Genomic DNA, 13103 nt, shown 5'->3' with positions numbered 1-13103 from the left:
CAAGATTTGCGTCAGGGCATCAAGGCAAACGGCACTTTGAACTTTGTTTTAGGGTTGGGGTTTGTTCAAAGCATGACCATTAGTTCTAGCGATGTTTGCTTATCATGTATCACTAATTAACTTCATTCTGGTTCAGAGTTGTCAGCCCTGTAGTCTGACAGATAACACTGACAAAGCAATTTAAGTCGTGGTCATTGCTGTCCCATAGTGTAAAAAGATTAAATGTGTTTGGTGCAGGCACGAAACAGGCAACAATAGACACGGGACAATAAACAAATAGAACAGTACTTCATTCTCTTTGATTGACAGTCACTTCCTCTGTGACTGTTGTGCCCTTGAGCCGTGGCATTTAACCCAGACTGCTGTCAGGAGGCTGTTCATGCAGTCAGTGCTCCATAAATCACTTTGATTGAGAACTTCTTGCTAAATGGCAACTAACTGGTCCATCTTCTGTCAGTCACAGGATCTGTCAACCACAGAGTACTGAGCACCTTTTGTTAGTGTGTTTGTTGGAAAGCGCTGCTTTCAAAACACCTTTTTCCAATTACAAGCAAATTCTTGCAGCAGCTCCATTGATGAAAAAGTTTAACAAAAGTGAAAAAGAATGTTGATGTGGAGAATATAATGCATGGCTATTGGTTACTGAATGCCAGAGTAGTGTCTGCTTGGGACATTGACGAATGTGAGACTGGAATTAGTACTTTATATTTGATTGGTCAGACCACTTCATTCCAATGTATTGCTTGGCTTTGCCAAGTATACTCAAAAAATATTAATATTTTTCCATGCTATTTTATTATTTAAGATTTGCACATTTCAATTGTTTGAACTTTTTAAATGACCATTTTGTAAATGGTAAAGCAACTGCTGTGTATTCATTTGACATTGATTAATTATTAATTATTTTGTCATTAATTGAACTCGTCATGCATATTTCAATAAAACTACCATTTTTTTCAATAACAATCCATTTTAATAAATTTCCATACAATAAAAGTGAATGGTGACTGAGGCTATTGTTATGCCTAATATCTTAAGTGTCTTTCTACTATCTTATGTGTCTACTTTCTTACCATGGAAGAAAGTAAACCATTTGGTTTTGGAACAACTTGAGGATGAGTACCTTTTTGAGCGAACTATCCCTTTAAAAGTGTGAAATATATGTATGCTTTGACGTGACAGCTCACGAATGGCAGGATATTCGCCAGTGAAGGACTTGGGATTGTTCGCATTCTTGTGGTGCCATCAGCTAATCGGCATATTATATGCCTCCTTGCTTATGTAATGATGGCATGTGGCAATCAAATGTCTGAATCACCTCAGAGTTTCTTCCTGAATTTCTACCATTAACATAGTTGAGATATTTATGAATTGATTAGATCATTTTGGCTTACAAGCTTACAAAGATCTTTGACAGCTTCTAAAAATCTAGATTCTTGTTCGCTCACCCCCAAGCAATTTCAGTTGGCAAGGAAGAAAGTTAACCAAGAACCTCAGGGAGCTGTGCTGCAAAATTCCTGATGGCTCAGTTTTCTAAAATGAATCAGACCTTGTAGCCAACATACAGTACCTGCTTTCTAAGAGCAAACCTGTGCACTCAGTGCCTCTGAGAACACAACCACAGAAGAGATCGTTCAGCGAAGCGGCATGTGTTTTTTCTGATTGCTCTAAAGGTATTTATCTGACAGAAAGGTGTCTTTGTGGACGCTGATTGTAAGCAGCCACTGCTCTCAGGCATGCATCCCAAAAACAGCACATGTGAAATTCAGGTCCTGTCCACAAGTGATATATGAACATGAAGTGTTTGTCTATCAATTTGTTTTTTTATTTCCATAAGTCTGCAGAGAGTTTCTGAATCCCAATTCCAAAGAGTTGTTTGAAATTTGAATACTTCAGATGTTGTGCTGTTTACACACCCATTACTGATCGCTACCCTTAATTCTTGTGTCTTCTAATGCACTAACACTATGCAGGACACCAGATGATTCTGTGAAGACAATCAATAATGTACTGTCAGGAGAATTAGTTAAGCTGAACATGAGAAATAGAGACAAATCCAAGAAATTAGATCATTAACAATGTGACTATGTAAAAGAACATGGAACTGCGCAAAGATGTATATCAATATAATGAGGAAAAAACTACATTAGCTTAGTTAAACAGTTGCTAGGGTGTTCTAGGTGGTTGCTAGTGTGGTTGCTTAGTCAAAAATAGCCCATGCCCAAGTATGGACCCTACTCTAAATACTGTATTTCTCAGGTCCCTCCTTCAATTGAAATCTATGTTTTTACATTGTTGTTGTTGGATATTTTATCATCCACCACTTATAAAATAAATAACACTCCTTTCCTCAATAAGCAGCATGATCTGAATAATCATTATTTTATAAATCATTACTTAAGAGACAATTCACATGGTCAAAGATTGATCTGAATACATTTCAAAGATTTGACTCCATCCTGTTGTGTAGCAGTTGGGTGAATCAAACTGAATGTATTAAGGTTTGCCGTTTGCAAATGTTAGCCAGTTTTATGTACAGTATCTGATGGTCAATGAATGGACTGTGGGCTGTAAGTGATGATTCATATTTTATTTTGTATTTTTCTTCTAAACATTTTCTAAAAGAACACTCTGTCATGAAAACCAGCTACTGTAAATCTTTCCTTCTAGAAGCTAAATATGTATTAAGGTGTAAGCCCGTCCTGCTTTTTCCAGCATTTGTAAAACCCTACCCTACAATTTGCTGACAAAATTGCCAAAAATAGAACTATGATCTTATTTTTAATGAAGCTTGAAGTGTGTTTCCTCTAAATGAAGCAAGAGCATAACACAAATTAGGTTTGTAAGACTTTTTAACAAATCCACCATAAGTGCCTCAATGTAACCTCTATTTTTGCTTTTTTTTAAAGAAAAGGAGGGACGGTTGAAATAATTTTTGTGATAAATCAACATTATGCTACAAATGCTGTAGACTGAGCTTTACTTGTATTAAACCCAGAATATTCCTTTAACTACAATTCCGTTAGCAGGGGCGGATTTAGTGATATGGGGGCTCTAGATAAAGTTCAGAGATGGGGCCCTCTTCAATGACACACGTGATTTATGTCAGTTTTCTCTTAAAGGTGCTGTATGAGAAATATCATATATAATATATATATATATATATATGTGTGTGTGTGTGTGTGTGTGTGAGGGGTGTACTCACAAAAGTGAGTACACCCCTCACATTTTGTAAATATTTGATTATATCTTTTCATGTTACAACACTGACATTTTCACTTAGGGGTGTACTCACTTTTGTTGCCAGCGGTTTAGACATTAATGGCTGTGTGTTGAGTTATTTTGAGGGGACAGCAAATTTACACTGTTATACAAGCTGTACACTCACTACTTTACATTGTAGCAAAGTGTCAATTATTCAGTGTTGTCACATGAAAAGATCAAATCTAATATTTACAAAAATGTGAAGGGTGTACTCACTTTTGTGAGATACTGTATATATATAATATATACATATTAGTGTCCTGAGATACCTCATCGATCTATGTGACAGCACAAGACTGTGCAAACAGCAAACAAAAATGTGTCCGTGGTTGTGCCAAATTTCTAAAAGGGTGTGAATGATAACGTCTGACAACACATTATATAAAAACACAATCTGTCTACTATGAAGTACATTCGTACTCTCCCTCTTTCTTAAATCTTTATTTCATCTTTTTTTTTAGAGTTGAAAACATAAAAAAGTACACTAGATTTATGCTGCTAAATAAAGTGAAAATGTGTCAATAGTCTGAGAAAAAAGTTTTCTTATTAAGAGTGTCATCACCCAGACAATAATCATCATCAACACTGAACTGGTGGCTATAGTGAGTGCTGTGGAAGCAGAGGCGGGTGGCAGTGCAGGCTGTGCAGCAATCGGATCCATTTGGGACAGTGTTACCGTAGGAAGTTTTTTCCCCTCTCCACAAATTCAATTCAAACTGAACTAGCAGTGGTGGTTCTGGCTTACTAGGTGCCCTAGGTGAGATCAGACATGGCACCCCCCCCATTAATGCCCCTTATATATATGACGCTCTTGTTCTACCCGCTCCGTACGGGACTCGAACCTAGGTCTCCGGCGTGGGAGGCGGGTGCTCTAACAAGGAGGCTAAAGGCTGAGGTTTTACATACTGCACAGCTATCTATCAGCTGGCTCCCGTTACATATATAAATAAATGGCACATTGTATTAACATTGACATTATACAGTATGTACTGTACATAAAATAAATTGCACAATTAAATTCAATAAATAAATTAGATGGCAGAATTCTTACAGATTGATGCTACTCTCTGCTATTACACCTTATCCCTAATTTAAATGTAGCTACCTTCTAGTTTTCATTGATGCAAAATCATCAATGACTTCATCATATCTGCCTAGCAATCACATGGTTGATTCTAATTATAGCAAGACCACTAAGAAGATCCTGTGTCATGGTGTAGCCTACCTATAGGCCTACTGTATATCGTGGTTATCTTATGTTTGTTCATAATGTAAGAATACATTATGAACATCCATAATCCTAACCATATAGAGCCTTTAGCCTGTCAGGGCACCTTTCTCCCATCGTGATCTTGCATTCTGTGTGGGGGCAGGGTGGCTTGATTTGGAGCACCTATCTCCCATTGCGATCTTGTGAGCTCTGAGCAGGGGCGGGGTGGCACAATTTGGGGCACCCTTCTCCCATTGCGATTTCTGTGTTCTGTGCGGGGGCAGCATGGCAGGTAACCTGTCTTGCCGCCCCAGAGAGCGTTGCCGCCCTAGGCGCCTGCCTATATAACCTATCCACTTCTGTGAACTAGCAACAATGAAGTTTAGCTTGAACTTACAACAGAGTATACAGTGAAATCACACAAAACTGTCCGAGCGGTTTGGAACTTTGGAACTATGAACTTGTGTAGATTGCATAAAACCTCACAGCCCCTAACCACATCCTCCACAGTTTAATATGCATTATTAATAAAAACTGTATATCCTTTCTTATATGCTAAAATGAGAACTTTCCTGACCCATGAATTATAATATATATATATATATATATATATATATATATATATATATATATATATATATATATATATATTTATTTATTATTATTTTTTTTTGATTATTTTTCTTCTTTATCTTATTTATGTGTACATTTTGGATGGTTTATTCAATATTTTGTTTTTTTTTTTACTTCACCTGTACTTGTCTTTATGATTATATTCATACATTGTTTGATCTTAATGAACATTTATTTAGAAAAAACTCCACAGTTTTACCACCGACTTATCAGACGGTCCCTTAAAACATCCTTCGCAGTATTAGCACATTTTAGAAACATTTGTGGACTTTTCAGACGGTCCCTTAAAACATCCTCTGCAGTATTAGCACATTTTAGAAACATTTGTGGACTTTTCAGACGGTCCCTTAAAACACCCTCCACATTATTAGCACGTTTTAGAACAATGTGTGGACTTTTCAGATGATCCCTTACCCACCATGGGGAAACTAAGGTCATTGTTAAATTGGCCATCTGGAACAATATCACCATGACACCAAATTATCAGTTAAATACGCGACAAATCGCGTCCCATATTGATTCAATCCAGGATGCATCGTTTTATCTTTAAATGGGACAATTCTATATTTTACAGGACGGGTGGCAACCCTACCCTTGGCTTCTGAGGGCCCTAGGCGATTGCCTACCTTTGCCTAGTGCTTAGTCCGCCCCTGTCCGTTAGAACGGATATTTGTAAATATTGCTTCCATTGAAAAACAATTATGTCGTCATCCTCGCACCGCTTGTTACATTCCACAGTAACTTTGTAACAGTTCTTGATGACGCACACGGTGTCGATTTCAGCACCTCTCTGCTTTGTCTGTCAGCGCGCGGTTGTGTTCTCCAGCGGGCTCTGCCTCACGAGTGACGTGTGTGTGAAGAGCAGCGAGCAGTTCACATGCACGAGCTCAACAGAGATCATTCAGAGGGACGCAGAGCTCTGCTCCACAAGGTAAGAACCTGCTATTACACATCCCTTCTTTCCATGCTCCGTCGGTTTAGTCTATTTATGGGTAGCACGAGCTTAGGCTACTTGTGATCAAAATAAAATTTTAAGCTATTTTTTTTTAAAGCACAGTAGAACTCGCAATACCTCAATACATGTGGAATAAACGAACAGATGTTTATTCTCAGCGATTTTCTGCATGATCTGCATTTATAAACTTCTCAAATTGTTAAATGGCTTTAAAAATATATTTAAAATGGGAAGCAAGCCAAAAGCCATGCACAAACTTTTACGTAAACATTTTTGTAGTCTACTAATCGGGCATTTATTGATAGGCCTATGTATTAATAATATAATAATATACTGAAACAAATAGTGGCAATAGTGAGACAACTTCTGCATATGGTTGTTCAAGTTCAAAACATTTGTGTTGATTGAATCTTCTTGGGACCTCTGGCATGCAGAGAACTTTACAAGAATAAAAACAATTCTTAGTTTTGTACATTTATATTTTGTATAATGGGCATGAACTATTTACTACACAGTTATATGAATGGAATAAGATTTTATTACAGCATATTAAATTAACGCATAGGGGAATTAGCCTATATTTTAAGTGATGCTACTGTTTGCAAGTTCTATAAAATTTTTGCCATTATTAATCATTTTAACTTTTATACAGTTCACGTAAATTGTTCAGTGGTGTAAAATGGGCCTAAAAATGTTGTCTCAATATGAGGCCATTAAAGCCATATGTGATAATTATACAAGAAAAATAAAAATGTTGTTTAAAACTGTTTTAGGTGAAGTATAGCACGTCACACAGCAGGACACTGTTTACTGCAACTGCTTGACATGTCAACTGTCCATTTGAATAACTCATACTGTAATCCAGTTCAGTATTAAAATGATGAGGTTTAGTCTTATTAACTATGTTTTGAAGAAGCTTATGACATCTGCAATTAAGATTCAAAGTAGGTGTCCTTGCACTGGAGGATTTGCCAATATTTGGATGTTTAATTAGAACTGTAAAAGCCATCATGATGGTTACATAAGTCATTTAGCTTTCAATCTACCCCTCAAATCAATTAGTTTTGTCTCTATGGTTTCCTTAAGCTGTTTAGTGGTTTTCCAGTGGTTGAGTCAATTCATATGAACAGTCACATTAACATTAAGACAAACAAATTCCCCTTGTTATTTCTCAATGAATTATGAGACACTCTGTCTCCAAAGAGACCAGCAAGTGTAGCCTACATTTAGCTGAGTGAAAAGCCTGCTTGTTGAGGCCATGCAATGACCGAATGTTCTTATGGGACAAAATGGGCGCATACAAGGGGTTCACTTCAATAGTGGAAAGTGCCCAGAAGGAAACAGCTGGTTAAACAAATATTGCGGCCAGAGAGTCTGTAAAAGTATAAATTAATAATGCATGGCTTTATTTGACATATGAATGAAGCATTCTGTATTGCTTGATGAGTTGAGCTTGCCATCTATCGGTTTGGAGCATGAATATCACGTACATTTAAAACCCATTGAGTTTCTACATGGTAAGCCACTAGGGCACTATTTCCTGACTTTCTTCAAAATAACATTTCCACTGTAACATACACAGGACTCTTTTATCGTAATATATATATATATACACATATATATAATGTATAACCCATGGAAAGTGCAAAGTTGCAAAATAGCAAAGCAAATAAAGCTGGTTAAGTCAATGCATGTTGCCATCTTTTGTAGTTAATCAGATCTGTCTGGCATCTGTTTGGCTGCTGATCTCAAGGTCATGTTGCCAGATTTTTTTCTGAGATAGGTCCAGTGGTCTGAGATGACCACGGCTGAACTCTGACCTTTAACTCACATTGCGGCCAGATCACATTAAAGCTGCAGATTTTCTAAGTGACCTCTGAAATTGATTCTCCACACTTCTGTGATGTAGTAGAGGGCGGCCTCGAGCGATGCAAATCATTTCACCTGTAACCCGGACACACACACACACACACAAGATGAGACAGTCACAATGTCGGATGAAAACTGCTTTATTGCAAAAAGCAGGCAACAGTACAAAAAAGGGCAAGTCAAGTGAAGAATGGTCAAGGGGGAAGCGTAGGGTCAAAAGCCGGGGAATCAAAGAGAGTAAAGGGGGCAAATCCGGGAGAGTAGTCGAGGGGAGCGAGGGGTCAAAGCCGGGGTAAACAGGATGTATACAAGAAGGGACTAGAGGGAGCAAAAGACAGGGGAACAAGAGGAATAGGGGGGCTGGCAAGCTAAGAGGGAATCAAAAAGGAGTCAAAACTAGGCGAGACTAGCGAGGGGCAAAACACGGGAATCTAAATACAATAACCAACCCCAACCAAACGAAAGGATAGTGAGTTATATAGGGCGAAGTGCAGGTGTGAACAATGACAGGTGATGAGACGAGTGCAGGTGAAACTAATGTGTGGAGATAGGAAGCGCGTGAGTGCAAGTGGTCATAATGTTCAGGCTGATTCAGGCGAGTGCACCAGAGGGAGGAGATAGTTTACGATCAAGTGAGCTAGGGGAAGCATAGTGGGCGTGAGGGCTCGAGCGAGCAATGCGAGCATCAGAACTCGAAGGGGCGGAACGAGTGAGTAAGCACGCAGGGAGTGCTGCGGTGTGAGAAAGCTTCGACGAGGCGGAGCGAGGGAGCGGGGTTCGTGACAGTACTCCCCTCTGAATAGGACGGCTCCTGACGGCCGCCGGCTGCAGGAGAGCGAGGAACAGAACGAGCGTGTGAGCTCGGGGACAGAGCGAGCGTGTGAGCTCGAGGGGACAGAGCGAGCGTGTGAGCTCGAGGGGACAGAGCGGCGTGTGAGCTCGGGGACAGAACGAGCGTGTGAGCTCATGGGGGACAGAACGAGCGTGTAAGCACGCTGGGGCAGAAGGCACAAAAGGGAAATGAAACAGTCCATGGGGGTCAATGGGCAGTTCAAGGCAAGGTCAGGGGGAACATAGTGGACAGGCGGGTGGTCGGGAGGTCTAGGGGGCAGCCATAGGGCAGAGACTGGGTCAGGAGGTCTGGAAGGCGACTGGAGGACAGGGACTGGGTCCGGGGGTCTGGAAGGTGACCACCGGACAGGAATAGGGTCCGGAGGCCAGGGAAGAGACCACAGGACAGGTAGAGGGTCAGGAAGTCCGGGCTGAGCCGTGAAAGGCGGAGCCGTCTGAGGCGGCACCATAGGTGGCTCTGGAGGTGGGGTCCTGGAAGGCTCTGGAGGTGGAGCCGACGGAGGCTTTAGGGGCGAAGGCCTGGAAGGCTCTGGAGGTGGAGCCGAAGGAGGCTTTAGGGGCGAAGGCCTGGAAGGCTCTGGAGATGGAGCCAAGGGGGGCTTTAGGGGCGAAGGCCTGGAAGGCTCAGGAAGTGGAGCCCATGGAGGTGGCGCCATAGGAGGCTCCAGGGGTGAAGCCCTGGAAGGCTCTGGAGGCAGAGCCGAGGGAGGTGACGCCGTGGGAGGTGGCGCCGTAGAAGACTCCAGGAGTGAAGCCCTGGTAGGCTCTGGAGGCAGAACCGGGGGAGGTGGCGCCGTAGGAGGCTTGGGAGGCGGAGCCGCAGGAGGCTCGGGAGGCGAATCTCTAGAAGGCTCTGGAGTCTTAGGGAGCAGAGCCGTAGGAGGCTCGGGAGGCGGAGCCGCAGGAGGCGAATCTCTAGAAGGCTCTGGAGTCTTAGGGAGCAGAGCCGTAGGAGGCTCGGGTGGTGGAGCCGTGGAAGGCTCGAGAGGCGGAGCCCTAGGAAGCTCTGGAGTCTTTGGGAGCAGAGCCATGAGGGGTTCGGGAGGTGGAGCCGTAGGAGGCTCTGGAGGGGGAGCCATAGGAGGCTCGGGAGGCAGAGCCGTAGGAGCCTCTAGTGGCCGAGCCCTGGAAGGCTCGAGAGACGAAGCCCTGAGAGGCTTGAGAGGGGGAGGAGCCCTGAGAGACTCGAGAGGCGAAGCCGTGAGAGGCTTGAGGGGTGGAGCCATGAAAGACTCGAGGGGCGGAGCCCTGAGAGGCGGAGGAGCCCTGAGAGACTCGAGAGGAGAAGCCGTGAGAGGCTTGAGGGGTGGAGCCATGAAAGACTCAAGGGATGGAGCCCTGAAAGTCTCGAGAGGTGAAGCCGTGAGAGGCTTGGAAGGAGGGGGAGCCCTGAGGGACTTGAGGGGTAGAGCTCTGGGAGGCTCGTGAGGAGGAGCCCTAGGAGGCTCGTGAGGAGGAGCCCTGGGAGGCTCGTGAGGAGGGGCCCTTGGAGGCTCGAGAGGAGGGGCCCTGGGAGGCTCGTGAGGAGGAGCCCGGGAGGGTTCTGAGGGGCGAGCAGAGGCTGACAGAGCCGTGGTGGACTCTGAGAGTGGAGCAGAGGCCGGCAGAGTCGTGGAAGACTCTGAGGGCGGAGCAGAGGTCTGCAGAGCCGTGGAAGACTCTGAGGGTGGAGCAGAACCCGGCAGAGCCGTGGAAGACTCTGAGGGCGGAGCAGAACCCGGCAGAGCCGTGGAAGACTCTGAGGGCGGAGCAGAACCCGGCAGAGCCGTGGAAGACTCTGGGGGAACCTCTGCGGTCTTGAGCACAAGACGAGACTGGGGAGAAGGGGCCCTCTTCCTTCTCTGACGTCTTCGGCCAACAGGGGATGTGGCCATGGGGACAGTCGAGGCTACAGGCGCTGGCTCTGGGGCGGTCAAGGCTACAGGCGCTGGCTCGCTGACCGTGGCGGACATGGGCGCTGGCTCGTTGGCCGTGGCGGACATGGGCGCTGGCTTGTTGGCCGTGGCGGGCATGGGCGCTGGCTCGTTGGCCGTGGCGGGCATGGGCGCTGGCTCTCTGGCCGTGGCAGGCATGGGCGTTGACTCGCTGGCCGTGCCAGGCTTCGAGACTGGAGCCGTTACAGGCTTCGGGGCTAGGGCCGTGTAAGGCTTAAAAACGGGGGCCGTGGTAGGCTTCAAGACGGGGGCCGTGGTAGGCTTCAAGACGGGGGCCTTGGTGTGGAGCGCTGGTTCAGTGTCTACCTCCCCCACAGTAAACGAGGAACCAGCGTACAGTAGGGCGAGGTCAATAAACTGAGCCAGGTTGAGGGAGCAACGACCACCTGGCATGAATGATGAGGTCGGCTCATTCAGTCCACATCGAAAAATGTCTTTCAGAGCCACCTCATCAAAATTCACCTGGTTAGCCAGGGCACAAAAGTCAGTCACAAAAACCTCCAAGGGTTGACTCCCCTGACGCAATACCAATATTCGGGCCGCTGGCTCCACAATGTCAAGGGCGGGGTTATGCGCCACACAACCGCTGCCCTGCATAGAAAACCCTTGGTCAGCGTCCGAAGAGCCATAAAACCTCTCCGGGGATGAAGAGCATACGGCGCTCGCGGATGCGTGGAGAGCATCGACGGGCTCAGGAGCAGACACAGGTGGGACAGGGTGAAATAAACCAGACATAGTACATACCTGCTGCCCCTGGGCCGCGAGCGCTTGGTCGAGTTTCCAAATAGTAGCTCCTCGCGCTGAATGTGATGTGTATCTCCGCTCTAGTGAGCTGTGCGAATCCTTAGCGCGGGGCATTGTGACTGTCTGCGGTGGGATTGGTTATTCTGTAACCCGGACACACACACACACACACAAGATGAGACGGATGAAAACTGCTTTATTGCAAAAAGCAGGCAACAGTACAAAAAGGGGCAAGTCAAGTGAAGAATGGTCAAGGGGGAAGCGTAGGGTCAAAAGCCGGGGAATCAAAGAGAGTAAAGGGGGCAAATCCGGGAGAGTAGTCGAGGGGAGCGAGGGGTCAAAGCCGGGGTAAACAGGATGTATACAAGAAGGGACTAGAGGGAGCAAAAGACAGGGGAACAAGAGGAATAGGGGGGCTGGCAAGCTAAGAGGGAATCAAAAAGGAGTCAAAACTAGGCGAGACTAGCGAGGGGCAAAACACGGGAATCTAAATACAATAACCAACCCCAACCAAACGAAAGGATAGTGAGTTATATAGGGGCGAGTGCAGGTGTGAACAATGACAGGTGATGAGACGAGTGCAGGTGAAACTAATGTGTGGAGATAGGAAGCGCGTGAGTGCAAGTGGTCATAATGTTCAGGCTGATTGAGGCGAGTGCGCCAGAGGGAGGAGATAGTTTACGATCAAGTGAGCTAGGGGAAGCATAGTGGGCGTGAGGGCTCGAGCGAGCAATGCGAGCATCAGAACTCGAAGGGGGCGGAACGAGTGAGTAAGCACGAGGGAGTGCGCGTGTGTGAGAAAGCTCGAAGGGGCGGAGCGAGGGAGCGGGGTTCGTGACATCACCCCTGATCTCCAGGTTAATGCCTTGCATCACTTACTGCATTAGAGAGCCTGTTTAATGTGTTTCATTAATAAATGGAGTATTTCATGCTTATACACCAGTGCTGTTAATTACTGCCAGTTTGTTGAGGTTAAAATATATTTATATTTCTGTACTTACCATTTTACTTTGGATCTATTAATTGTTGGATACGTTAATGATGAGAGCCTAATTTGGACTAATTTAGAGTTTGTACAGAGATTTACTCAACTAGGGTTGGGAACTGATTTCACTTTGGGAAAATAAAACAGAACCATATGAGTTTCATACCCTTTGGTTCCATTAATGGTTCTCGAACAATCATTCTTCTGCCAATGCGGACGGAACACTGCACTATATACTATGCCAGTCAGTGACATCACACTCCTGAATCTACATTGTAAAACATACAGCGCAACCACTGCAGTCCAATTCCCAAACTAATTATTTTCACATAAAACGTGAAGTGAGCATTTCACGTGGCGCGATTACATACAAAGTCAATGCAAAGATGCAAAAAGGCGCTAATAGATGCAAATTTTGGCGTCACGAAGGCCTATCAGCATTGAGATTGTCCAGATGTCACTGACGTACTGACGTACTGATATAGTAGCAGAAGACATCTGGAACAATGGATGAAAAAATTGTTGTAGTGGTTTGTGGGCACCCGAAATTGTATGACATAACGTCGTACATGTACAGTGACCGGACGAAAAAAGACATCGCTTGGAAGAAAGTGAGCGAGGAAGTTGGACTACCTGGTAAGTTCTGAAAATATGCAC

The sequence above is a fragment of the Xyrauchen texanus genome, chromosome 43, assembly GCF_025860055.1.
Source record: "Xyrauchen texanus isolate HMW12.3.18 chromosome 43, RBS_HiC_50CHRs, whole genome shotgun sequence".
Classification (NCBI taxonomy): domain Eukaryota; kingdom Metazoa; phylum Chordata; class Actinopteri; order Cypriniformes; family Catostomidae; genus Xyrauchen; species Xyrauchen texanus.
This window is presented reverse-complemented; position numbering follows the sequence as displayed.